This window comes from Spermophilus citellus (assembly GCF_964194105.1).
Source record: "Spermophilus citellus genome assembly, chromosome: 1".
NCBI classification, from domain to species: domain Eukaryota; kingdom Metazoa; phylum Chordata; class Mammalia; order Rodentia; family Sciuridae; genus Spermophilus; species Spermophilus citellus.
The window spans coordinates 277,590,775-277,617,992 of record NC_138182.1 but is presented as its reverse complement, the minus strand read 5'-3'; positions in this window follow the sequence as shown (position 1 = coordinate 277,617,992).

The window sequence follows — 27,218 nt, the reverse complement described above, 5'->3', positions numbered from 1 at the left end:
TCTCCAAATGTTCTATTTATCATATAAAGTGAGTTATTGACACTCCAATGACTTTTTTTTCCTCCCGATTGCTTCTTTTTAAAATTTAACTATGTTAATTTTTGCTTCATGTGTGTTGTTAGGTGTGAACATTTCCATCATGATGTTGATGACTCTTTTATGGATATTGCACTTACCACTAGTTATAAATTTTGTACTGAAATCTATTTCCCATGATAGTATTATATAGTTAGTACAGTTATTTTGTGGTTGTTGATTGAATTGTCTATCTTCACATCCTCCCAATTCACTAAATTAAAGAGATTTTATTTGTGCCTTTGGAACTAAATTGTATCTCCTGCAGCAAACAGAGAATAGTTTGATCTTATGATTTTATAATCAATCACAATTTCTGCCTTTAGTTCTGATTGATTGACAATTATTTTCTACTCATATTGTTGGTTTTACTTTTGCTGCTTTGACATGTTTCTTATTTGTTGTGCCTTTCTGTTACTTTATTCTTTGCCTATTGCCTTCTTTTATTTAAAAAAAAAATTAGTTGTAGATGGACATAATACCTTTATTTTATTTATTTATTTTTATGTGGTGCTAATGATCAAGCCCAGTGCCTCACACATGCTAAACAAGTGCTCTACCACTGAGCTACAACCCCAGCCCCCTTTTTTATATTAATTGGATAATTTTAGGTTAATATTTTAATCCATTTCACTTCTTAGTACTAACTCTATGACTTAAAATGTGTGTCTTAACTACCAGAATATATATATATATATATATATATATATATATATATATATATATATATATATAAAAATATTTTTAAAATTCTGGCAATGGACAGAAAATCTTTACTAATATTATTGTAGCCATAATAAATTTCTTTATTTCTTTTAAGAAACTTCAAGAAGAAAAAGGAAAAATCTATGTCTATAGCCTTCATTCAACCCTATTAAATTTCTTATCTAACCATGGAGGTCTCTTCCTTCCTTTCTGGGAACTCAAGTTTTTCTCATATTTTAATATAATTCTACTCTCACCCACCTCCTTTAGTTGCATTTCTATGTGTAATTTCCCCAAAATTACAATTATATAACAATGTTTTATTGCATTTCTATTTAAATTAGTTGAGAAAAAAGAATATGCAATCAAACCATTTGGTAATTCCCTACAGAATTATTTTTACTAGTGTTCTTTCTTTTTTTTCATACTCTGGATAGAACTCAGGGGTGTTTAGCCACTAAGCCACATCCCCAGCCCTTTTTTATATTTTATTAAGAGACAGGGTCTCTATAGATTGCTAAGGCTGGCTTTGAACTTGCAATCCTCCTGCCTCAGCCTCCTGAACCCCTGGAATTACAGGTATGTGCCACAGGGCCTGGATAATGTTCTTTCTTCAAAATGTTGGTGGATTTGTGGCACAAAATTCAATCTATAGCACTGATATTGATCCAGGGACCCACAGCATTGGCATTCCCTGTATAGTTGGCAAAGAACGTATTTCAGAATGCCAGAGATGAGTGTGACTTCCTAAGCTTGGACTCCTAGAAGTTGACTCTCAGCTAGCATAGCTTATTTATCACCATGCATCCAAAATGATCTTTCATACAGTTGCTTTGGCCCTGTTTTTATGGGTCTGGGTATGGCTAGGAGGATGACATCAATGGTGTCCTAGGTCTTGTTTTGACTGCCATGTGAAGGTGAAGCCTAGCACAAGCAATGATCTGTTTTGTTTCCTCCTGTATAAATAACAAATAGGAGAGTTCTAAATTGTCTCAAACTATAGCTGTGGCTCAGAGGTCCATTCTGAGAGGCTAATAAATGCCTACAATATTCAATACAGTCTTTCAGAGACACAGCATATCTGTTTCAACATCCTTCTCTTTATAATCCTCAAAGTATTTTTTATAGTCAAACCAACTCCTCAGATAAACTAGCTACAAATTTGCCAAAAGGCAATGTTTTTCACATTGCACACTTCACCGGAAATCAGAACAAAAGCTCTAGTGTCTTCAATCTCAAGGTCTGAGCATTTGCTATTAGTATCTGGAGTGTTTGCATCTTTCTAGATCCAAGTTTTGGCCTCCCTCATTGAATATGATGCATTGCTTTCCAGCTCCTGAAAAAAATGAAAAGATCCATTATTTAAGAAAGTATAAGGGCTACAGTGTTTAATTTCTTATTCTAATAAGGTAGCTTTGGGGGACACAGCTCTGGAATACCCTAAGACAGGACAAATCTCACAGAGGTATTTCTGCAAAGAAGAACTTCTTGGTGGCTACACTTTATGAGTACAAAGATGAAGGAAAGTGCTCTCATTCCATAAACATAAATTCTACTACTAGCTCTACTTATGGAACAACAAATATGCTAGTAGCCAAGGCTTCTCATCATTGACCCATTAGTACCCTCAACTATAATTACAAAATATAAAACTTTCCAAAAGTATGTTATAGCTATGACTTTATATTACCCCAGATCTGTCCTTAGACAGGCTTTCCAAATTACTTTTTAGACATTAATGTAAAATTATTGCTGATTTTAAGTATGAGGGTCACCCAATGATTTCATATTCTCATTCCACTGACTTGGATGCAACTTAATTAACGCAACCCTTACGTATAAGTCAAATTCTGTTAAAGAATGTCATATTTCCTCATTTTCTTTTTGACATTGCAATTTATATTCTGGAGAGCTCAGTATATCTCACATATTTTACATTTGCAGACCCAATAATTATCCTGAATGCATAATTAATTTCTATAGGAACAAAAATAATACCAGCTAGGTATTATTGGTCATCTTAATTCTTCTAGTCAAATTCAGATTTATTTATTTATGAAAATAACAAAAAGACTTAGAATTGATTTTTAAATGCAAGGATTTATGTGACCTCAATATGAAATGTTTACCTGTCTTGGGATAATGGAGTTTTAGATATCTCCATTATTTTAATTGCCAAATACCAGAAGAACAACCATCTAACATTTAGAAAATTGGTATGTGTGCATTTTGGTTCTAAGAACATGATTTTTTTTTGTGTGAGGAGTATCATATTGTTAAATGAAGATTGATTTGTCAGAAGAAAATCAATTTTGGTGCCTCCTTTTCCTAGTCACTGCCACCATGTTAGCCTTGGTCTAGTGATGGGCAGAGGGAAGCTAACAGGGCCCACTCTGCTATGATGAATTGGTGAGAAACAGTCTAGCATTTACCACTTCAGTGACTCCATAACTGTTTGGTGTTTTATTTTCTTTTTTTTTTTGTTTGAGGTTAACTTTATGGTTTGCATGGAAAAGGGAACATAGCTCTCAAAATCCTTCCCCGTCATGCATGTCTTGGTCAACAAGGATATTTCATTAATTGGTATCCAGACTTGACCCCAAGGAAAGTCTCTAATAGGCTTATGTTACTACTACTGTGGCTGGCATCCAAGGAAGGCATGGGACCTAGTAAAAATAAGACTCTTGAGAGTGGCAGTGGCATGGACTGTGAGAAAGACAGAAAAAAAAAGAGAGAGAGAGACCCCTCTTTCTAGCCATTCCTGCTAAAGTAGAGATTCATGGTGAGGCCATCCTGCATGTCCTTTCAAAGCTTTGTCTGACTGTAGCTGTATAAAAGACATTACGCAAGTCCAGCAGAATAACCAACCAACCAAAAGAGGTAAGAAATGAGCGACAGAAAAGACTAACTTGTGTTAGGTCATTAAACTTTGGAGTGGTTTGTTTCAGAGAAACAAGGAACTAAAATGAGTGGTGTTCTTGACATTTCAGTGTGTGTTTGAATCAACTGAGAATCTTGAACTGTTTCAGAATATGATTCAGTGGGCTGAGCTCAGGGCTGGAGATTCTACATTTTCTATATGCAACCAATTAAAATCAGTGACGCTCCTCTGTGGGCCACGCTTAGACTCGCAAGGTTCTGTAGAACCAGTACTCACTTCATTGTTCTTGATTCTTCCCAAGACCATCACCAACAATTTCTTTGTATGAAAAAATCCCAGACAAATCCTCTAGTCTTCAAGACATCTTTAGTAGGGTAGTGGGCATATAAGATGTGCCATTCTAGTAACATATTTGGGCTAAAGCATCATTGAGTGCACGTGTGTTTGAACCCATGTTTTTGATGGTGTGAGAAGTCAGTTTTGGTGTATCAATCCTTTTACTGTTCAAATATAATGGATGAGTTTCTAGGACACCATTATCTAGAAGGATCCTCAAAATAGTTATGCCTCTTCTTTTTATTTCTTACTGTAACCTCCTCTATCATTGAATTCTGCTATGTGATTTGTCCCACTGAATTTGAAATCTTGATATGCAACTTTTCTCTAGCCTGGGTAATGCTTCTAGTGTTTTCCAAACTCTATATGTTTTGTGAAAACAGTTATTATGCAATACACTCATTGATGTTTTGGAGTAACAGAGGATTCAGGGTATAATGCAATAGAATCCAAAATAAAAAATTGAATGACATGTATTTTACTCTCAGGTTTTGTTTGTTGAGTCTGCTGTCCCCTGGCCTCATTTCAGATTCCTTCTCCTCTGTGGCTCTATGCATTCCCCAGCCCTCATTCCTAACATTTCTCTTATTTTTTTTGGCAAAATAGTGTTATACAAACCAGGCTCTTGATCTAAAAGCATTGATTATAGAATTATTAAGACAGTCTGTTGAAATTACTGTGGTGTAGCCTTTTAAAGAGCCCTGTATATAATAATAAAGATTTGCTTATAGATTGTGCCTTGAAAATATTCATGTTACTACTGAAAACATGTGTCTTAGATATACTAAGTGGAGTGATTAGACAGACCTGGACAAAGGGCCAAAGGAAAAGCTGCCTGCCTCCAAGCCTGCTCTTCTCTTCTGCTTCTAGAGTCTGAGTATGCTCTCACTTGCCTATATCCACAAGCCCTGTCTCTCATGCAATAACAGAATATCTGATCACTTTTTGCAAATTCATTTCTGCCCTGTTCTTTCAAATAATTATGCTTCAATAACAGAAAGAAGCCATTTAGGAAGTTATTATAGGAACACAGGATCATTCTATTACAACTAATATATTACTTAATATTAAGCTTCTTTTGTATTCTTGATAACCAACTCCAAATTTTTAAGCCAGTCTTGGCAGTAGATTCTTTACCTGTGGCTGAGGAGTAGGCTGACACATTGAAGGGTACTTTGACAGTACTCCTCTCATGTCAGAGCATAAGAAGTCTCCTCTTGCTAGAATAGCTACCATTGAAGCTGTGAATCAAACTCCACTCAATGATTTTAGTGTGCCTGTCAAAACTTTAAGGTCTAGTGTAGATCTCGAACACACATGAAAATCTGTAAATCTTGATCTTATTCAGAATCTCTAACAATCTAGAAGCTTGGTTAAAAGGTACACTGAATGTATAAGCAAAATAAATTAAATAGTTAGATATATTTTAGCTTAAATTCTGACCATATTAAAATGAATTGAGAAGCTACAGTCTTACACAGTAACAAAGAATAACCAAGTACAATCTTCATAATGGAGTAATGAAGGGGTAAAAGTGCAAAATCTTGGGTTTGAAAGGCAGGCCATTCCTTTTAAACGAAAATTTCCTGAAACTTCTCTCAGTAAAAAATTAGCGTTCTAAGATACTATCTGACATGTATCTTTCCTCCATCATTTTAGGACTGAAATAATTTATTCTGTTATTTGAAGCAAGCCTTAAAACCGGTGGAACATGTCATGAAACAGCCCCCCATATTACAGGTGAGAAGAGCTCATTCATAAACAACACTAACAGAAGAAAAAGCAGAAGAATCAACAGTTGCAGAATGAAGCAGAAAACTTACTCATGACTCATGACTGCCTGCCTCATTTTCCCAGAATTGCCCCCGTTTATTGTTCTCTTTATCCTAGAAATAATGGTATCCAGTTCCATAGGTATCCCTTAATAAACCAAGTGAGCAAAATTAACCAGTGGGCCTTCTTGGCATTGAAAATGGTCTTTGCACCTGTTAATGGGACAATAAAATGATTATGTAGGACTGAGAGAACAAAGTGATTAGAATCAGGACAGGACAAGACAAGGAATGTAAATCTGGACAACAGTAGGAAGCAGGTCTTTAAAATCTCTTTTTTTGGAGATTAAAGTTATTGGAATCTATGCTCTTTTTACCCCGCTGAGCAAGTTTTTAACTTATTCATTATCTATCAATTCTGATTCAGGTTCTATTAGTATTCCCATTTCATAGAAGTGGAAAATGAGACATATGCTGATTTTCTCAAGTTAAAATAGTCTAAATCTTGGCAATATGAGTATATGTATTTGCACACACAAACACACAAAGAGGCATGTAGTTCATATAAATACATACATAGTACAAATATGACTCTCATAAGTATGCTTTTTCGTGCTGGTTTAGTGCTAAATACTGTTGGAGATTTGAAGCTGGATAGTCACGGGCCTTTGGCTTTGCCTCAGCTTCATGATATCCAGCATAACTCCTGCTTGCTTGAGCTTCAGCACTAAATACTATTCAACACAGAGTAACATGCACACATTTGGCAGATGATAGACATTCAGTGAATTTCAGCTCATATTTTTTGTTGTCTTTAAATATCTGACATAGAGCCAATAAATAACATTCATTCAAAGAGTTTTTAGTTGCATTAGAAAATCATTATAATTTAGAAATGTTTTAGGTATTTACTTAGATATTTCATTGAGAACCACGTACGCTGACTTATTGGGCCTTCTACGATGGAGTCAAAAAACAAACTTTGGTGACTATAGAGACAGAAAAAGGAGGGAAGGGTTCAAGCTACATCAGAGTGACAGAACCAAAATAAACATAATGTAAAAGACTTAATGAAACAGTCAGGGTATGAATTCTGCAGTTGGGCTTCATGTCTTCATCCCCTCAAAGAGCATTACTGAGCTACAACCTTACGTAAAAACACACAAACTTTAAACCATTACTGCAAATGTGTTTTCGCCTGGTTTGTTTATAAACGTGTGCTCAAGATGCCAATTGGTCAAAGCTCACATAAGTAATCAATACAAAAGCAAATATTTCACTGCAGACTTTAGAAAGTTAGTCATGTTTACAGAAACAGCTCTTTTAAAGATGTGCTTGCTTTTCTTTTAAATCTAGGTACAATTGCATATGTAAGAACCTATCAATATCAGGGTTAGTGTACTTTATATTAAAATGATACTGATAGACAGGTAGGACAATGGAATAATTTTATTGGCTTATCCAATCAATGGATTACACAATTTATTCTTAAAATAGAAAATAGTTTCACATTAGAAATGCATTTCAGTATTTTTTTGTAAAGTAAGTCTTAGTTAAATATAGCATCCCTATAGGAAAATATACAAATTGAAAAAGTTATAATACAATGCATTTATGAAAATAAACATATCTGTGTCACAATCCCAAGATCCAGCGACTTGAGAAACTTTAGCATCTTAAGAAACTCCAGTGACTAACTTCAACCTGTCCAAAGATCAATATTGGGGTTGATGTACTTTACATATATATTCTCTGGCCTTCTAATTTCATAATTCAGATTTGCTTAATTTTGATTTCATAATACAATTTTGTGTCCAGCTTTCATTTCTTATAAAACAAAATGTAAAACATTACATTTGACATTTCTAGCACTTATAAAATCCCCTCTTGTTCTGTAATTATTCACATCCCAGCCCCAAGTAACTAAATATTTAATTTCTTAAATAATAATTTTACCTGTTATCAAATTTTATGTACATAGAATGATACTACATGTATACTTATAAATTTAATATATTTATATATAATATATATTTATATAAAATGTATATTTTTATGACTCACTTTTCCCAGCATGTTTTAAGATTGATGTATGTCGTTGTATGTCTTTCAATCATTCATTTCATTGATGGGAAAGATGTTATTGTATAGCTATATTAAAATTTATCCATTTGCACCTGTAGATACAAATATGAGCTGTTGGACTATTATTTAGAAAGAAAAAATGTTTCTATGAACAGTCGTGTACAAATCTTTGTATGCATACACATACCATTTTATATTTCTTGGTTATGAATGGAAATAGAATTAATTGCTGATCATATTGTAAATGTATGGTTGACTACCCAAGAAATTGCCCTACTGTTTTACAAAGTGGCCTTACCATTTTACCATTTGCACTTTCTCAAGAGATATGTGAATTTCAATCTCAGGAACTCATCGTCATCACATTATAAAATGAGATTTCATGCTTTTAGCCTCTTAATTGATTGGAAATGGTTCTTTGCAGTTTAGTCTTCCTCCCTCCCTGACTCCCTCCCCTCCCTACCTCTCCCCTTCCCTCCACTTCCCTCTCTTCTCTCTCTCTCTCTCTCTCTCTCTCTCTCTCTCTCTCTCTCTCTCTCTCTCATCTGTGGTGCTGGGGAGGGAAGCCAGACCTTATATTGACCAGGCCAGCACTCTATCCAAGAGCGACATCCCCAGTCACCATCTTTTGATGTCACTTTGTACTTGACTAATGCTATTGAGCTCAACAGACATATTTCATATGCATACGTTCTTTTGTAAATTTTCTGCTCAACATCTGGTCTGTTTGATTTAAAATATGTTGTTTTCCAGATACTGGTCCTTTGTAGATATAAACACTACAGTTTTTCATAGTTTATATTTATGTGTTCATTTTATTAATTGTTCAATTTAGTGCTTTTTGTGTTTTTTTTCTTCATACTTTTCTCATGTAAGCAAACATTCTTTCACATTGAGAGTAATTAATGCAATAATACATATTCCCATGCAATATCATTATATATTTTTCTATATACATGAATATCTTTTAATTTTTATCCACAATATTTTGGGAAATTCAATGTATATAATCTGCACATTTTTCTTTATATTTTCAAGATTTCTATGTTTTTTGAATTTCTTGAAAATTTTGTTTTCCATTCTAATTGAGAAGTAATATAAAGAAATAGAATTTTTTATTATATTAACTTTTTGCAAAGTTTTTGTCTTTTTATTATCAATGGTGTTTTATTTTTAATTTTTTTAATTTCTCTTTTTAGTTATATATGTATATCATTATGGTTTATTCTGACATAATTATGAATTCATAAAAATTAATTTGCTCTAATTAATTAGTCCCCAGTACTTACCCTTACCTTCCCCTCTTCCCCCCTCTTCCCTCTACACCACTGATATTTCTGCTGTTTACTTATAGTTTCTTTATAAATAGTGTCTTGCGGTTGTTCATGATGGTAAGATTCCTTATGGGATATTCATATATGTACACAGGAAAGTTAGGTCAGGTTTCTTCCACTGTCAGGTTTATTTCCCTGTCCCATTCCTCATCCCTTCCTTTGATTCTCCTTTGTCTACTCGACAGATTTTCTTCTGTATATTGGATTTTTATCTTTATTAATTTGACATGGTTTGGGGAAATGAACTTTTGGAATTTTCTATATGATTGCAGTAAGAAAGAATATTTTTCTTCTTCTTTTCAAATATGTGTATCTTGATTGTTATTGTTTCCTTTCCTTTTTAAAAAATATGCTGGGAAGCTCAGTATAGTAATTTTGTTGGTGACAGAGGACATTTGCCTTTGTTATTGATATACTGAATTTAAAACTGTTTTTTTTTTCCTTTGTGAATCTTTGAAAACATCATGAAAGATAGCCATTATTTTCTTCTCAAAGTTTTAAAGAATTTACTAGGGATGTTTGTTGGCCTGGAATGTATTTCGTAGTTAAATTTTTAATTAGAATAAAATTCATTAATATACAGAAACCTATTTAAAATTTTTATATTATCTGGTCTCAGTTTTGAAAAGTTCTGTTTCTTTAAAGAAATTTGTCAGTTTTGTCTATATTGTCAAATTTTGGCTGCAAATCTGTTCATAATATTTTATTCTCATCCTATTAATATTAGAAGTATCTCCACCTCTCTCACTCTCTCTAATAAAATCCTACATTGTTGCAAAAGTATTTCTTTCCCTCCAACTAATTAATGTAAAAGAATCATCCAACTTCACTCTTCCTCCTCTAACAGTTTAGAAGGAATTACACAGCTAAGCTGTGGAGAATTTTTGTTTGTGCCAGATAGCATGCTTGCCTTCCTGGAGCATCATTGTTTCATAATTTCAAGTTGTGTGTCTTTCTTAAAAACGTGGTGGAATCTCACATCATTCCACTCTGTCCTTCCTAGGATGTGAATCCTCCCTTTGTCCAGTGTATCCACACTGTATATGCTACCTGCTTTTTACTCACTTAGTGACCATATTGTTATCAGTTTGATCATCATGGTATCATAATACTTGTGTTCTAGAAAACATTGTTTAATTTAATAAAGGCCCCAGAGCACAAGACTAGGTATTCTAGCACTTCAGATATGACAAAAATAAATCATATAAGCTTTCTTTATGTGAAAATATGGAAGTTTTTGCCTTAATGTAATAAAAGCATACACTGAGACTGCTAAAATATGTAGTAAGTTAGTGGTTAAATTTTTACTGTGCCTAACTTATAAATTAAATTTTGTTACAGGTAGTATAGATAACATATGTAAGTTTCACTATTATCAGTAGTTTCAGGTGTCTGGGGAGGATCTTCGAAAATGATCCCCAAGAATAAGAAGGGACTACTCTACCTGAGAATAGGATACTGGAATAGTGCGGAATTCAGGGGAAGACATTTGACTTGGAAATGTTCTCCTACATGTGATTGGCTGACACAACAAGACATGGAGGATGTTTCATTAGACAGACTTGCAATCAGTTCAGCTCTGAAATAACAGCTCAGATATCAAATGATTAATGGAAATGAGGAGATTTAATCAGCCTATTCTCTGAAGGCAAACAAAAAGAATTAAATAAGGCCTGAACACTGGCATGCTTACCATGCATCTAAATCATCTGAGTCAGGCCTGTCTTCAACACCACTGGAAGGGAGAGAAGTATTCAGGCTGGAGGTACCGCCCAGCTTCATCTCTGTGGCTAGTCTGTGGCCTCCTGATTCACATGCTGCTGCAGGACAAGTAAATTTGTTTTCTTCTGTTTTTTTTCCCTGTTTTTTTCCCACTTTTGTTCAAGTATAAATAAATTAACTTAATACATGTGATAATTTCCAGACATAAATATTTATATTGAAAATTTCCTTGTATCTAGAGGAATAAATTTCATCCAAAAATTACTGTAAAATATGGTGATTTGTTTTGTGTTTTTAACATTTTTGTTTTTGGGGGGGTCTGATGTCATGCAGTCTTACATATTATAAGGAAAATTGATTTTTTTAAATTAATAAGACAGGTGAAACACTACAGAGTAAATTAAATTAGCTTGGCAAAGTCTGAAAGCCATATTCGTTTTGCCAGTAGGAAATGATCAAGATAAAGCTAATGAATAAATATGACTTCATCTATATCATATGCAAATTTGTGCTTGAGACTAAAGAAAATTAAGAAGGGTGAAATATTGGACTTAAACTATTTAAGTCATTATTGTCAAGTTTATTTTTTTCTACAACTTTAACATTAGGAGGAGGTTCATTTGACTTACATATTGAATGTTGTCATTTTAATTTATTTCATAAAATCTAGTTAAAATGTTCAGATATCATCATTCTTCAAGAAATAGAGAGGGATTGAATTCCTGGCGAAAAGTAAAATGGGACCTTACTGTTTATTTTATTCTATCCTTTGAGTTGTTTCTCTGAGCAACACATGTTTTACCACATGGAGCGGGTAGCAACTAATTAGTCCCAGCAGAAAGGCAGATTCAGGGCTGCTGCTACAAGGTTAGTTTCTCCCTAAAGACAAAACCACACACATTATTGATAACAGACTTAGTTATTAATCTAAATAGATTTAGGATAAAAAACGTATGAGGTGATACCTCTCCTACACTCCAAAGAAGTGAGAGGGTACAATAAAAAGCAAAGCAAACCAGACACAGTGATGCACCTCTGTATCCCCAGAGGCTTGGGAGGCTGAGGCAGGAGGACGAAAGTTCAACTTCAGTCTCAGAAACCTAGTGAGAAGACCCTGTCTCAAAATAAATATAAAACAAAATAAAAAGGCCCTAGGGCTGGGTATGTGGCTCAGTGGCTAGACACCCCTGTGTTCAATCTCTGGAAAAAAAAAATCAATATTGGAACTAGATACAGCTTGAATTTCTATTGTATTTTTACAATAGAAAGACTGTGATTAAACATTTGAAAAATTTCAGGGAGTCTGAAATCCTTTTGGTCACACTGTATGTGGGGAGGGACTTCAGATCTGGAATCCTGATGCTGTGGATCCATGTGCATTTGGCATTTTGGACTATCTAAGCTTATGTAATTCAACTGTATCTTGTTGTATTGCCAATGTGTATTTCCACAGATTTTTTTTTCATGAGCTTGAAAGAGTTCTTTGTAGTTATTTATGAATAATAACAGTAACATTGATATAATATGTAATTAAATAATTGAAGAAAGATAGGAAGGAAGGATGCATGGATATGATGTGATTCTGATGAGATTATTTTGAAAGAAGCAATATTTTCCATTTTTCCTACAGAAACATAAGTAGATACTGTAATTTTCCTATGTGAGCATCCACAGAATAGTTGTGCTAGGGCAAAGAGACAGATTGCTAAAGACCAAAGAAGTCACCTGGGGATGAGATGTGAGACATAAGGTTTATTGAGAAATGCTTATTGGGAGGATTCATTGGTAACAGACAGGAGAGCTGCATCACCAGAAAGTAAAGTGGCGACAGGCAGGCTGGAGGGTGCACCTCCATTTTACCCAGGGCCTCCAGGGCTCTCCAGAGAACAGCACCCCAACCCCCACCTGCTGTGTCCAGTGGTAGCTGGATGGATGAGCACGCCTCTTTCCCACAATGCTCTCCTTGGCCCCAGATGCCACAGAATGGGCTTTTGTTGTTGTTTTGTTTTCTGGTTAAGTAACAAAAATAGCATAAGCTTAACTTCATCATCCTATTATATGATCAGCAGCTCAAGGAATTTGGCATGCATGCAAGAAAGAAATGTGTTTTCTTTCTTTTCCCTTCTTTACATTTTTTTTTTTTGTACTAGGGATTGAACCCAGGGGCACTTAACCACTGAACCACATCCCCAGCACTTTTTTATTTTTTTGAGACAGTGTCTCACTAAGTTTCTTGGGGCTCTCTGATTTGCTGAGGCTGGCTTTGAACTTCAGATCCTCCTGCCTCAGCCTCCTGAGCTGCTGGAATTACAGGTATGCCCCACCACATCCAGCAAGAAAGATACTTTCTATAAATAACACTAATTTTCCCTAATCTCCATCCAGGAGAGAAAGCCAGTGTCTTTCAAAGTAACATTTGTCTGGATCTTCTGGCCCTAACTTGCTGTCATTATTCCTTTAGCTTGGCTGAGCTATTGGGCACAGAGAGGGACCCTTCAATGACATGGTGTTTACTTTTCTCCTTTCCCCAAGGACAATATATCATAATTAAAACCTAGTAATGGCATTACTGATCCAAGTTTGGGATTCTAATTGCAAATATGGCACAATCCCAATTAAATCCGCTGTCTTTACTTTGCACAGCTCCCTGCTATGCTTTCAATAAATACTTTCTGTAAGTCATGATCAGAAAGTCTGATATTTCTTCTGGTGATTGCAAATCCTGTCTATGTGCTTTTGACACATTATCAAAGATCCAGTTTTCAAAATCTCTTTCCTTCAGAGTCTTTTCTTGTCATGCAACAATATTAATACAAGCTTCAACTACAACTAATACGCAATAAAACTTAAAACATGACTAACATCACTCACTTCCTGGTTATCTCTGGAGATTGCTATGTAAACCAATTTAGCACAGTGCATTATTTTTTATTTCACTTCTGCTTTTTGTAATAAATGAGGATGTTTGACACTAGAGAAAGCAGTCTTAACTAGATTTACATATTTCAAATTAGACTCATTTCAGTTTCAGTCTAAAAAGGGTAGAAAACTGTTATCATTTATAATAATGACCATATTAATACTCTCTTTGAGATTCAATGATGATGGATTATTGCCTGGCTGTGATTTTTTCATAATGCAAAAAGCTAGATTAATTCCTATGGTTTCAAAAAGGACTTACTAATCTTTGTAAAAGAAGACCTCATTTTTCATTGAATCAATGTTACCTGTGAGGAATTCCTCACCCTGTATCTTTGGATTGGGAGGGCAGCAGGTGCTGCCACATAAAATGATAAAATCAGGGTTACAGTGCTCAGTGTGTCCAGTATCTGTGTCCAGTGGTCAGTCCTTTCTGTGTGTGTAATTTGGGCTAGTTCATCTTCTCTCCAGATGACTACTAGTCCAGCACCCAGAGGTCTCTGGTGATTAGGGCTGCAACTTAATTTCTTGCCCTCTCTTGATAACATGCTCACTTTCCCACATTATTCTGCAGCCCTCCCAGTTACTCAATGAACTGCCCATCTTCTTCATTAGCTTTCTCTTCTATTTAATTCAAGCAGAGTTGGGTGTATCATTTCCTTTGGCTGCCACATATTGCCACATACTGGGTAGCTTAAAGGATACAACTGAGTTATCTCACAGTTCTTGAGGCCAGATGTCCAGAATCAGGACTTTGGCAGTCCAGTGCCCTTTTTAAAGGCTGCATCCCATGTACCCTCCTGTGTCTTCCAAATTACAGTGGTTCCCTGACCACTCTGGCCACCCCTCTCTAAGCTCTGCCTCCATGTTCCCACTTCTTCTCTGTGACTGTGTTGCCATCTTTCTGTTTTAAGGAAACAAGCAGGAGATTTAGGGTTTAGCTATATAATCCAGGATTATCTCATTTTGAGATTCTCAGGTACTCTTACAAAAATATCATATCTACAAACAAATCCACAGTTTCTAAGACCTAAGATGTGGTCCTATCTTTTGGAAGTCCACTATTATATCTTCTACCCAGATACTCTACTAATGTCTGTGACGTGAAATATTTCAAAGTCTCTATTCATGTAATTTAAAATAATATGTGTTGTTAGTGAAAAGTGCACCTCATCTCTGATCTGAGACACCCTGTATTTAATCTTTCCACAGCTTAAATTCAGTGATTGAAAGGTCATACATGGAAATATACCTAGCTATTTATTTTATACATAAGGATAGAGGGTCTCCTGAACATTTCCCTTGCCTCACCCATAACTGATCAGCCTACTTCAACCATTGCCTGATGCACATCAGTAGACTCATTTAGACTCATTTTGCATGGTTGTTGTTGTTTTTACGGGAACATTGACTACCTTCAATTAGAATGGCTCCTTCATTGTCACCTGCATGATGCGTCAGGAAGAGGTAAGTATTTTGTTTAAATCATGATTTTGTAAAAATGAGACTTTATAATTGAAAAGTTTTTTTGCTGTGGCACCAATTCTGGAAGACTGTTTAACATATTTGGAAACAGGCATACTTTTACAATAAGGCTTATTTATTATTATAGCCTTGGGGTACACATTCATTATCCACTGATAAGGGCATATACACATTCAAAGGCTTAATTCATCAGCATCATGGCCTCAGTATGTCTAAGAGTAGAAGAAAGCACACACATTCCATAAAGAGAATGATTTAATTAATTCAATTAAATCCTAACTTTGAATATGCCTTTAGATATGAAAAGTCCATTGCTATTTGCTTTCTATATATACTAATTTAAAGTGTTTGGTGTCAAAAGGGAATAGTAGTGCTTTGGAATAAAGTATACACAGTATACACATCCCAAAACAATTTTCATTATTTCTTGAAAGCAATTACAAACAAGGAAAAAAATTCTAAATATTGTGATAACTTAAATTTTTGCTGAAGAGCTGATGCTGTTTTCTCTAGTTCATTTACTATCACATTGTCTGACATCACATACATTCCTGAATTTGTTCATTTTTTAAGGGATTTTTTAATTTGTTTTAATTAGTTACATATGATAGTAGAATGCATTTATGCACTTTGATATACATAGATGGGATATAATTTCTCATTTTTCTGAGTATATATGTTACAGAATCATATTTGTTATGTAGTCACATATATACACATAGTAATAATGTCTGGTTCGTTTTACTAACTTTCCTATCTCCACATCACTTCCCTCTACCTAATCTAAGGTATTGCTATTCTTGAATTAGTTCACTTTTAAAGATTATTAACATCCTTAACTTTTCAACTCAGCTTTCTTATATTCAACATGTATTGTAAACTAATTTATTAAATAAACTTTAAAAAAAAACATTTACAATTATCCACAGATATAGAGACATACTATGTAGTTACAAGTGCAGCTTTCCATATGTATTTATTTGGTCAATAAATCAGCCAACAAGTATTTTTATAGATAAAACAGTCCCTGGCATTTTTCAAAATGCTAAAGAAATTGCATTGAATTTAAAGGTAACATTCTATGCCCTCATGTAGCTTATCTTCTAGAGGAAAGAGATAGATGATAAGCCCTGAATTATAAGTTATGTACAAGGTGTAATGAAAAACAGCTGCAGGAGAAGTTCTAGGTTGTAGGAATGTGATTGCAAATGTAAACATCCTGGAATGCACCACCTGACTGCAAAGTTAACTGCAGCAAAGACAAGAAAGAGGTAATAATATTCATTATATATGGATATGTAGGAAAGACTGCTGAAACCTGAGATTCCTGCAAAGTGTACAGGTACTGAACAAAGAGTATCATCATAATGAAGAGACTATGTTGCCATGAACTTGCTGAACGTGGCAAAAGAGATAAAATTACGGTAGAAATAGGTTAGACTGAGTCAAATGGAAAGCCACTTCAGCGTTTTGAGCTGAGATTTGGTGTGCCTTCTCTTAAAATTGTTCTCTGCTTTATAGGCAAGGTACTGGCAGAAAGGTGAGAGAGTTGAAGCTGGAAAAAATGGAAAAGTTATTTCCATTTTCCGAATGAAGAATAATGGCAACATTGACTCGTGGGGAATGGTTTGATGGTTAAAAGTGGCTGAATTCTAAATATCTTGATAATATGTTTTTATGGAGAAATTTTAATGATAAACCAACTGTGAAGGGTGAGGAGAAAAGATTGAGTCTGAAATCACTCATATTTATGTTCCCAGGAACTGAATTGCTATTGCCCTTCCTTGATCATAGATGCCTATGGAGAAGCAGGTTGGGGAGGGAGTTCATGAGTTTGGTTTAGAAGCAGAAGTGCACAAAGTATGCACACACAGAGACACTCCTTAAACTTGTCCTTGTGTCCATCTGAAACTCTACTTATGCCTCTGTGCGCTCCTCTCACTATTCATTTGCATCTATGCAGCAGTTCTTACTAAGCACAGTGCCTGGAACTAGCAGGCAGTACATAATTATTTATTGAATGAACTGAAAGAATACACCCCAAAAGCAATTTGGCTGATGTTACTCTATTTGAGGTATCAACCTAATTGCATATGGTGTGTACAGTGAGTTTATTAAATAACAGTGTATTGTATATCTGAAAATTGCTAAGGAGTAGATTTAACTTCTCACTGCAAAACAATGGTAAGTATGTGAAGTATAGTAACTAGCTCTTTTTAGCACAAAGTATATATATTTTAAAACATTGTGTTGCACACCATCAATATATATGAGTTGTATCTGTCAACTTCAATACATAAATTTTTAAAATAAAGTGTAGTAACCTGCAAACCAAATTAAAACTTATATAAGGACAAATTTTCAATGACTACTAGATGAATGAATAAACAAATTATTTTTCAAAAATTTACATATGGAATGCTTTCCTACAACCTTTTAGAAAAATGAATTTGCATGTATTCTTGGAAATTTTCAAACTAATTATAAAAGCATTTATGGAAAGCATTTTGCTGGTGTGTATTCAGGTAAAGCATCTGCACTGCAGGTTATTTTTCTTGTTAATTGAATGAAATGAATCAAACTGCTTTCATCTTTTTGAGATACAATTCCTTCTTTTCTAAGTTGAGGGTAGCTATACTGCTAAGTTTCTTTTTCTAAGATTATATGACAAACATAACACAATAGGTAGCCAAAAGATAGTAGATTTCCAAAAATACATATAAAATCTGAAATGTATAAGAATCTATTTATTCAGCAAAACTTGTAAACCACTGGGTGACTGATATTATGTGTTTAGTTTGGAAAAAATCAAACTTAAAAATCTGGTAAGGAAATATATATTGAATTAGTAAAATATTTTATCTTAATTAGTTACAAAAATCTCTAAAATAATGCAATTTTGATTCAAACAAATCACAAGTCCTTAAACTTTATACTCTAGCCTTCCATTATGAGATACTGCAAAACTCAAATTAGTTCTTATTTGTAAGGAGCATGAATTATAAATGAAATAAAACTGTATTGAAGCAACATGCCAACTATGTAGCAAATGAATAAGATATGTCTCATTTATCTTGGAATTTAAACATCAAAATATTTTGCACTAAATTTTCTACATGGCATGTCATTAAATCATTTTAACAGTGTTCTTTGTTCTTATTGACCTGAAGTTGTATAACTGTTATGGAAGCAAATGTTGCAGAATAAAATTGCAGCACTGGCCTTGCAAGCAATTTCTTTGTGCAGCCTTTAAATTAGTTCCTGTAATAATTTTTAACTAAATTATTTTTGAAAGCTTCACTGTAAACTGTTTAGGCAGCATTGCTGATGGAAAAATATCAACACTAAAAGGTCAATGCTTTTAGTGAATTAGATTTTAAGCACCAGAAAGTTTAAAAAAAAATGGATGTACACACACTGTGAACATGACATGCACATACATACATATATAATTTTCCTGGAAAAATAGTATATTTGAACTTTTATGAATGATAGAACTTATATTAAGTCTACTGTAAGCACTTGAACTTATTTTAAAAAGAATCTTAAAAGATACTAAATTCAAGAAAATAAGAGGTTCATGAGGATCAACTTCTTTTAACAATAAAATGCTATTAAAATATTAGTACACATTCATGAATGTATGGCTCACTTTATATGTATGGCTGCAGGTTAAAGGACTAATCCTGTCTTAATAGAAGAACACAGAACTTTGCTACCCATGATGAACAAAAATTTCTAGTCTGAATTTGGGCTTCTCCTCTTCTGCATTTAAGCTCCAGATTGGTATAAAAACCTGAGAATTCCACTCTTTCTCATTTGGAATGTAAAATAAACAGACATTAGGTTTAGCCAGCTTGTGGATGGGTTCTTTCCTCTGTCTAGTATCCGATGAATGTTAGTAACCTAGAAAAGACTGTAGTGCCACACCCTCTCACTTTGTCAAGTTCTGTAACCTGGCTAGAACATTTATGGAAGAATCAGTTCTACTTGTCCCCAGGATTACTGTTCCTTTTTTTTTTTTTTTTTTACACATCCTGTGCACTCCTCTCCACTTAGTATGCACATGGTGTGTACATATAACTATTACTCCCATGACTATGTTACTGACTGAATCAAAAGGGAGATTTTCCTGGTGGGTGTGAATTACTCAGGAGAGACCTTTAAAGAGACAGTGCACATCTCAGAAGGTGATATACATTCAATCAACAAATGTATGAAAAAACGTTCAACATCTCTACCAATTAGAGAAATGCAAATCAAAACTACTCTAAGATTCCATCTCCCTCCAGTCAGAAGGGCAGCTACTAAGAATACAAACAATAAGTACTGGCAAGGATTTGGGAAAAATGACACAATCATACACTGCTGGAGGAACTACAAAATGCTGCAGCCAATATGGAAAACAATATGGAGATTTCTTGGAAAACTTGGAATGGAACCACCATTTGACCCAGCTATCCTACTCCTCCTCATTCTATACCCCAAAGACTTAAAAACAGCATACTACAGGGACACAGCCACATCAATGTTTATTGCAGCAAAATTCACAATAGCTAAACTGTGTAACCAATCTAGATGCCCATCAGTAGATGAATGGATAAAGAAAATGTGGTATTTATACGCAATGGAATATTATTCAGCATTAAAAGAGAATAAAATTATGGCAGTTGCAGATAAATGGATGGAGTTGGAGAATATAATGCTAAGTGAAATTAGCCAATCCCAAAAAACCAAATGCTGTTTTCTCTGATATAAGGAGGCTGATTTATGGTGAGGTAGGGAGGGGAAGCATGTGAAGATTCGACAAGCTCTAGATAGGGCAAAGGGGAGGGAGTGGATGGGAGGGGACAAGAGGTGTAAAAAAGATGGTGGAATGAGATGGACATCATTTCCCTAAGTACATGTATGAAGACATGAATAGTGTGAACATATTTTGTATACAACTAGAGATATGAAAAATGTGCTCTATATGTGTAATATGAATTGTAATGCATTCTGCTATCATATATAACATATTAGAATAATTTTTTTTAAAAAAAAGACAGTGAAGAAATCTGGCCTGATATTGCATGAATGGAAACCAGCTACTGGGGAGGCAGAGGTAGAAGAATAATAAATCTCAGGCTAGTATGGGCAACATAGTGAGATCCTGTCTCAAAATAAAATAAAATTGGGCCAGGGTTATAGGTCTGTGGTAAAGAACTCCTGGCTTCATTCTCCAGTACAAACAACAACAACAAAAAACATAAAACAGCCAAAAATTGAAAATAATAATAATAAAGGGCTGGAGATTTAGGTCAGTAATAGAATGGTTGACACTAGGGCTGCTAGCATGTACAAGGCCTTGAGTTTAATCCTGGCACTGCAAGAAAATAAAAACAAAGAAATAAATAAACAAATAAATAAATAAATATTTTTAAGTGCAATGGACAGTTCTGCTGGCCTGTAAGAAGATACTATCAACTGTATAGTAAGCTGCCATGGGTGGACTGCAGCCTGTGAACCCTCCAGAACACCCATTTGAGCCCAGCCCAAACTTCTGACCCCAGACACCTTGAAATAATCAGCAATGGTTGTTTCAGGTAGCTAGGTTTGCGCAAATTTGTTACATAGCAATTGAAAACTGATAAAGTTGTTCTGATAGACTCTAAAGAAGCGTAAGATTAAAATCACATAGTTTTCCTTTAGAAAAAGAGAATGTAGCCCATGATTAATTCTTCTCTGAGAACACCAGCACAATCTCTATATCCTTGCTGATTATCAGGGAATAATTGGATTCTGTAACCCTGGAGACACTTGATAAACATTAGCAAACAAGGTCACTGTTAGCCCAGATAGCATCCATTCCTGTTGGGAAAAAGCGCCATTGCCAAGTTACTGTATTTCCAACCGTGGTGAAATTGTCAAAACAAAAAGTCAATTTTCAATATCTAAAATTTGAGTAAATTTCTCTAAGGTTATGGAATAGCCAACATGCATAAATTTATATAAACAAATCCAGTGTTGGACTACTTCAATGTTGGACTAATTCAATATTCATCTACTATTATATCATCGAAGGAGTTCATGTTTTACTGCAGCATGCTTTGAATTTTATTTTTATAATAAATCTGTCTCAGTAATGGGTGCTGTGTGTGCCTTGCCAGATCTCATTCCTGGACAAATGGACTCCATACCTATTTAACATGAGAGTCAACTTAAAATACCTTCTTATGGCTTCGATCTTAAATGGCATTCAAAATCCATGTGTTAACTGTGGAGTCACTAGCCTGTGATACTACTGGAAACTGGTGGGATCTTCAGGAGTTGGAGTCTGGGGAAATTTAGGTCATTGAAGGTATGCCCTTGAAGGAGATATTGTAACCCCAGGCTCATATCCTGCCATGATGAACTGCCTTGTCACAAAACTGCAGACCCCAAAATGATAGAGCTAGGTGACCATGGATGGAAAAACCTTGAAACTGAGGTCCTAAATAAACTTATCTTCTTTTTAAGTTGATTTTCTTGTGTATTTTGTAATGACAATGGAAATCTGATGGACACACATATCAAGACTGCTCCCTTCTCTAGAGAACTGCATACAAAAAGTTAAAGTATATGTATGTTGAAGGATTGCATCTAACTAATTATTATAGACTTTACCTCCCAGAGTTACCTTGTGGTGAGCATACTTAGCATTCCTTAGCAATTTTCAAGAATTCAATATATGGTTATAACCATATTGCATAATAGATCTCCTGGAAATATTTCTTGTATCTAACAGAACTTGTGTATATTTTGACTAACATTGTCCACAAGCACCTTCACCTACCTTGTCTTTCAGTAATCACCATTCTACTCTCTACTTCAAAACATCATGTTACACACCATACACACCTACCATTTTATCTGTCAACCTGAAAAGAATAGAGGAGAAACAGAAGCCTACATAGGAAAGGCATGGCTCATAGTCGACTTCTAGGGGCCAAGGCCAGCTTCCTGATATTGAAAGGAACCAACATTCTGTGCACTTTGTCTTTCAAGTTTCCCCTTGGAATCAGACTAAAGCTCATCTCCTCCCAAGAGCACACTCTTGCTTCTTTGTTCCTATGACCTACCCTGTAAACATCACTTATTCCTTCCTTTTTAGATAATTTATATAAGATTCTCTCTCTTGGGTTGTTGCTGCTGTCTGGCTGGGCACAATTCAGGAGCCACTTGTCAAAAGAAACTAACTTTATTTTTAGAACTACAAACGCCAAACAAAACAGCTCCTCAGGAAAAAACCCTCAGAGCCCAACTGCCACCACTGGCTTCCCACAAGCCTCTCACCCCCACACAAACCTCACCACCTCCCACAATCCTCCTGATCTTGAGGCTGATTGGCTGGGTCGTGTGGGCGGAGCCAAAGAAGTCCCCCAATGAGCAGCTCCGTGGAGGAGCCAATCAGCTAGATGTTGCTGGGGCCGCTGTGAGCCAATCATCAGCTGGCAGTCTGAAGTGCAGGGAAACAGCCCAATGAACATCACCGCAGAGGAGCCAATCAGCTAGATGTTGCTGGGGCTGCTGTGAGCCAATCATCAGCTGGCAGTCTGAAGGGCAGGGAAACAGCCCAATGAACATCACCGCAGAGGAGCCAATCAGCTAGATGTTGCTGGGGCTGCTGTGAGCCAATCATCAGCCGGCAGCTGGAAGTTTGCTGGCAGCTGGAAGTTTGCTGGGGCCCCTTTGGCTGTGGCTCTCAACATCTCCCCTCTCTGTTTAAACAACAAGCATGTGGCTTGGGGACCGTGCCTGCCTTAGGTTGTCCAATACTACATATGGTCCTTACCTGTCTTTGGATGAGCTGACCTCAGGGCGTCAGCCTCCTGTCTTAGGTTGGTACCATTGTAATTGGATCTTACCCGTCATTGACTACTGGTCCAGTATACAGCCACACCTGTGGAGAGGTCTTTGTCATGACAAGCAGAAGGGAGGAAGATACACCAAGCCAACTGATGGCTCTTGTTGGAAAAATTGTACCACCAATGACATCATCAGCAAAAACACCCCAACACTACCACAAGTCGCTGCACCAACAGATAGTTCACAATGCATAGTCTAGGCAAGTCTAGGCAAGTTCTGCAAGTTCTGCAAGTTCTGCACATAGTCTAGGCAAGTTCTGCAAGCAGTTCAGTGATGGCTATTGCAGAAGCTGTAGATTAGTTTTATCTTTGTCTTCACCAGCACTGGGATGAAGATAGGAATTCTGGCAATAATGGCTAAAGAAAAAATTATGTAACATTCCAGAAGGCACTAAAAGAAAACAATTTTCTTAAAAATTTACATTGTCTTCACCGGCACTGGGATGAAGATAGGAATTCTGGCAATAATGGCTAAAGAAAAAATTGTTTAACATTTCAGAAGACACTAAAAGAAAACAATTTTCTTAACAATTTACATTATCTTGAAGAGAATTATTAAATATAATGAAAAGGTAAGGTGAGAATTATTGAATATAATGAAAAGGAAAGGTGAAAGTAAACAAACAGATCTGTTAACCTGCTTTTTTGTTTACATATTAAAACAATTCTTAATAGTTATTTACCCAATTTAAATTAAACCATTTAAATCACATGAATAAAAAAAAATTGGATCCATTTTTTCATGAGCGCTCATCATATATGATATATGGACATACGTACTTTCAAACATATAACACAAAACACAAGTGTGCACACATAATAAAATACATATAACACATAACATAATACATATAACACATAACATAATAGTAAAGGCCTTATAACTTTTTACAGGTGAAATCTCCATTGCAATGTTTAAAAACTCTATAGTCAAAAAAAAATAGAACTGATCAGCAAAACATTAACCTAGGTCTGTATGAGCTCAAAAAACAAAATAGAACTTCATGATATGGGAAAGGGCAATAATAAAATAGATATTGAAAAAAGCATCCTGGTTCTGTCGCAGATGTAAGGATAGCCAAATTGGAGTTTTGGATATCAGCTGTTATGGATTTGAGCCAAATCATCTTCTTTTTGGTCTGTAGAAATCGCTTTAGTTAATCTCTCTGGAATCCAAATCGGCTGCTGTTCTCCCTGTGGAAATACACAAACAGGCCCCCGACTCCAGACAATCACTGGGTCAGGACTTTAGTTAATCTCTCCGGAATCCAAATCGGCTGCTGTTCTTCCTGTGGAAACACACAAACAGATCCCCGACTCCAGACAATTACTGGGTCAGGACCTTTCCATTGTCCTGTTAGAATATCTTTCCAAAGTACCTTGGGCTTATGTACATTTTTTGGACACATATGCCTTTCTGCAGCACTAAGTCCTGATGAATCCAAATTTAAAAAGTTTAGAGTAAAAAGGGTTATTTTAAGTTTATCTTTGGGGAATATATACCCCTTCCCAATTCCGTCTTTTTGCTTTAATAAGTACATTTTAATAGTTTGATGGGCTCTTTCAACTATGCCTTGTCCCTGTGGATTGTATGGGATTCCTGTTATATGAGTAATGCCAAATGATGAGCAAAATTGTTTAAAAGAGGTAGAAGTATAACCAGGGGCATTATCTGTTTTTAACTGTATTGGAATGCCCACAGTGTCAAAATTTTGTAAGCAATGAGCTATAACATCTTTAGTTTTTTCTCCCGCATGAAGGGAGCCCATCAAAAATCCAGAAGAAGTATCAACTGTAACATGCAAATATTTTAATTTTCCAAATTCTGGCAAGTGTGTGACGTCCATCTGCCAAATATGGTTAGGTATCAATCCTCTAGGACTGACTCCAAGATTAACTTGTAGTAAAAATGTCACACAATTTTGACATTGTTTTATTATTTGTCCAGCTTGTTCCTTAGTTATTTTAAAACGCTTTTGTAAAGTATTAGCATTTACATGGAACCTTTTATGAAAATTTATAACCTTGTCTAGCCATAATAGTGGGTGTGTTTTGATTGGTGTTATTTGTTAATGTCAAACCTAATTGATCTAAGACATCTCGTCCCCATAAATTTACAGGAAGATGATCCAATACATATGGCTGTATAGTTCCTTCACATCCTTCAGGATCCTTCCAATCTAATACCATTGCGCTTCTATCGGGATTAGTCGCCACTCCTAGGCCTCGAAGCATTTGAGTGGCTTGTTGTAATGGCCAATGTTTTGGCCATTCTTGACAAGAGATGATGCTAAGGTCTGCACCTGTATCCAGTAGCCCATTAAATTCATGTCCTTGAATATTTAGTTTTAGCATGGGGCGAGAATCTAAATTTAAAGAAAGCATAGCCCAATCTACACCTGTGGAGCCTAATCCGTTGGAACCTCTTTCTACAGCATGACTGGAAAATTTATCATGTAGCCTTGGTATTATTAGTAACTGTGCTATTCTATCTCTTGGTGAAATTACTGATATACCCTTTGGAGAACTGGCTATAATTTTTATTTCACCTTCATAATCGGGATCAATTACCCCAGGACTTATCAAAAGTCCTTTTAGAGTAGAAGAGCTGCGTCCCAATAATAAGGCTACTGTTCCTTTGGGAAGAGGTCCTTTTACCCCTGTGGGAATGATTTGAACTCCCATCTCTGGAGTTAGTACTGATCTGGCGGAGGCGCAGATGTCCAACCCTGCACTCCCTCTGGTTTGTCTGATGAGGGATCTGATGGACAATGTGTCCTGGTCACTACCCTGATGGGGTTGCTGGGTTCCTCCAGTGCTCCGTATATTTGTGGTTTGGGGCCCCGGAGCATTGGGGCCCCCTGTCCATTTTTTGGCAACGGAACCCGATGCCTTTGTCCACGATATTGTGGATAAACACCTTGTCCTTGTTCGTTTTTTGATAATGGAGTACCCTCTATGGTGGTTTGAGAACGGCATTCATTAGCCCAATGTAATGGAGTACCCTCTATGGTGGTTTGAGAACGGCATTCATTAGCCCAATGTCTCCCTCTACGGCATCGTGGGCAAATACCCGGTATTCTACTCCTTTGATACCTAGTTTTGTTAAACCCTCCTCCTATGGGGCAATTCCTTTTAAAATGTCCTGTTTGTTGACAATTGTAGCATGTTCTTGGCCTGGTATATAAAGCCTGTTTTACTGCAGCTGCCACAATTTGCCCTTGTTCATTAATGTCTCTGGCATCTAAAGCCTGTTTTACTGCAGCTGCCATGACTTGCTCTTGTTCATTAATGTCTCTACCTAATTTAATATATGTGTTTAAATCTTCCTGTTTCCATGGTCTAATGATATCTCTGCACCAACGATTCGCTTGGTCATAAGCCAGTTGTTTTATTAATGGCATTGCTTGTTCTGTATTCTCCAAAACTCTGGTAGCTGTTTGAATAAGCCTATCTACAAATTCAGCCTAAGGTTCATTAGCTCCTTGTATTATCTTAGATAATTGATCTTGTAAACCTCCATGTCCTTGTAAAGTCTTCCATGCCTTAACTGCATCTATAGCAATTTGTAAATATACACCAGGATCATATGCAATTTGTTGCTGCCGATCCTCATAAGGTCCCTTTCCTAACAACATATCTAGATTTCTCTGAGGATAACCAGCTGCTGCATTTCACCTAGCCATCTCCTTGCAAAATTCCTCATTGGCAACCTTCCATAACAGGTATTGTCCTCCATTTAGCACAGCTTTACAAATATTAGCCCAATCTGCTGGCGTCATGTTTAAGTTGGTAATGGATTCGACCAAGCTTACAGTGAAGGGTGCTTGAGGACCATAGGTTGTTACAGCCTCTTTTACCTCCTTCACTGTTTTGAAATTTAAACCCTGGTAAATTCACTGCCCTCCTACCTCAAATACAGGGCATACTTGAGATCCTGTCTCAGGATCCCAACTATCAACTGCGGGGCTTGGGAGCCTCCTAGCATATGGAGGTGGTGCTGTTGATTGGACACTTA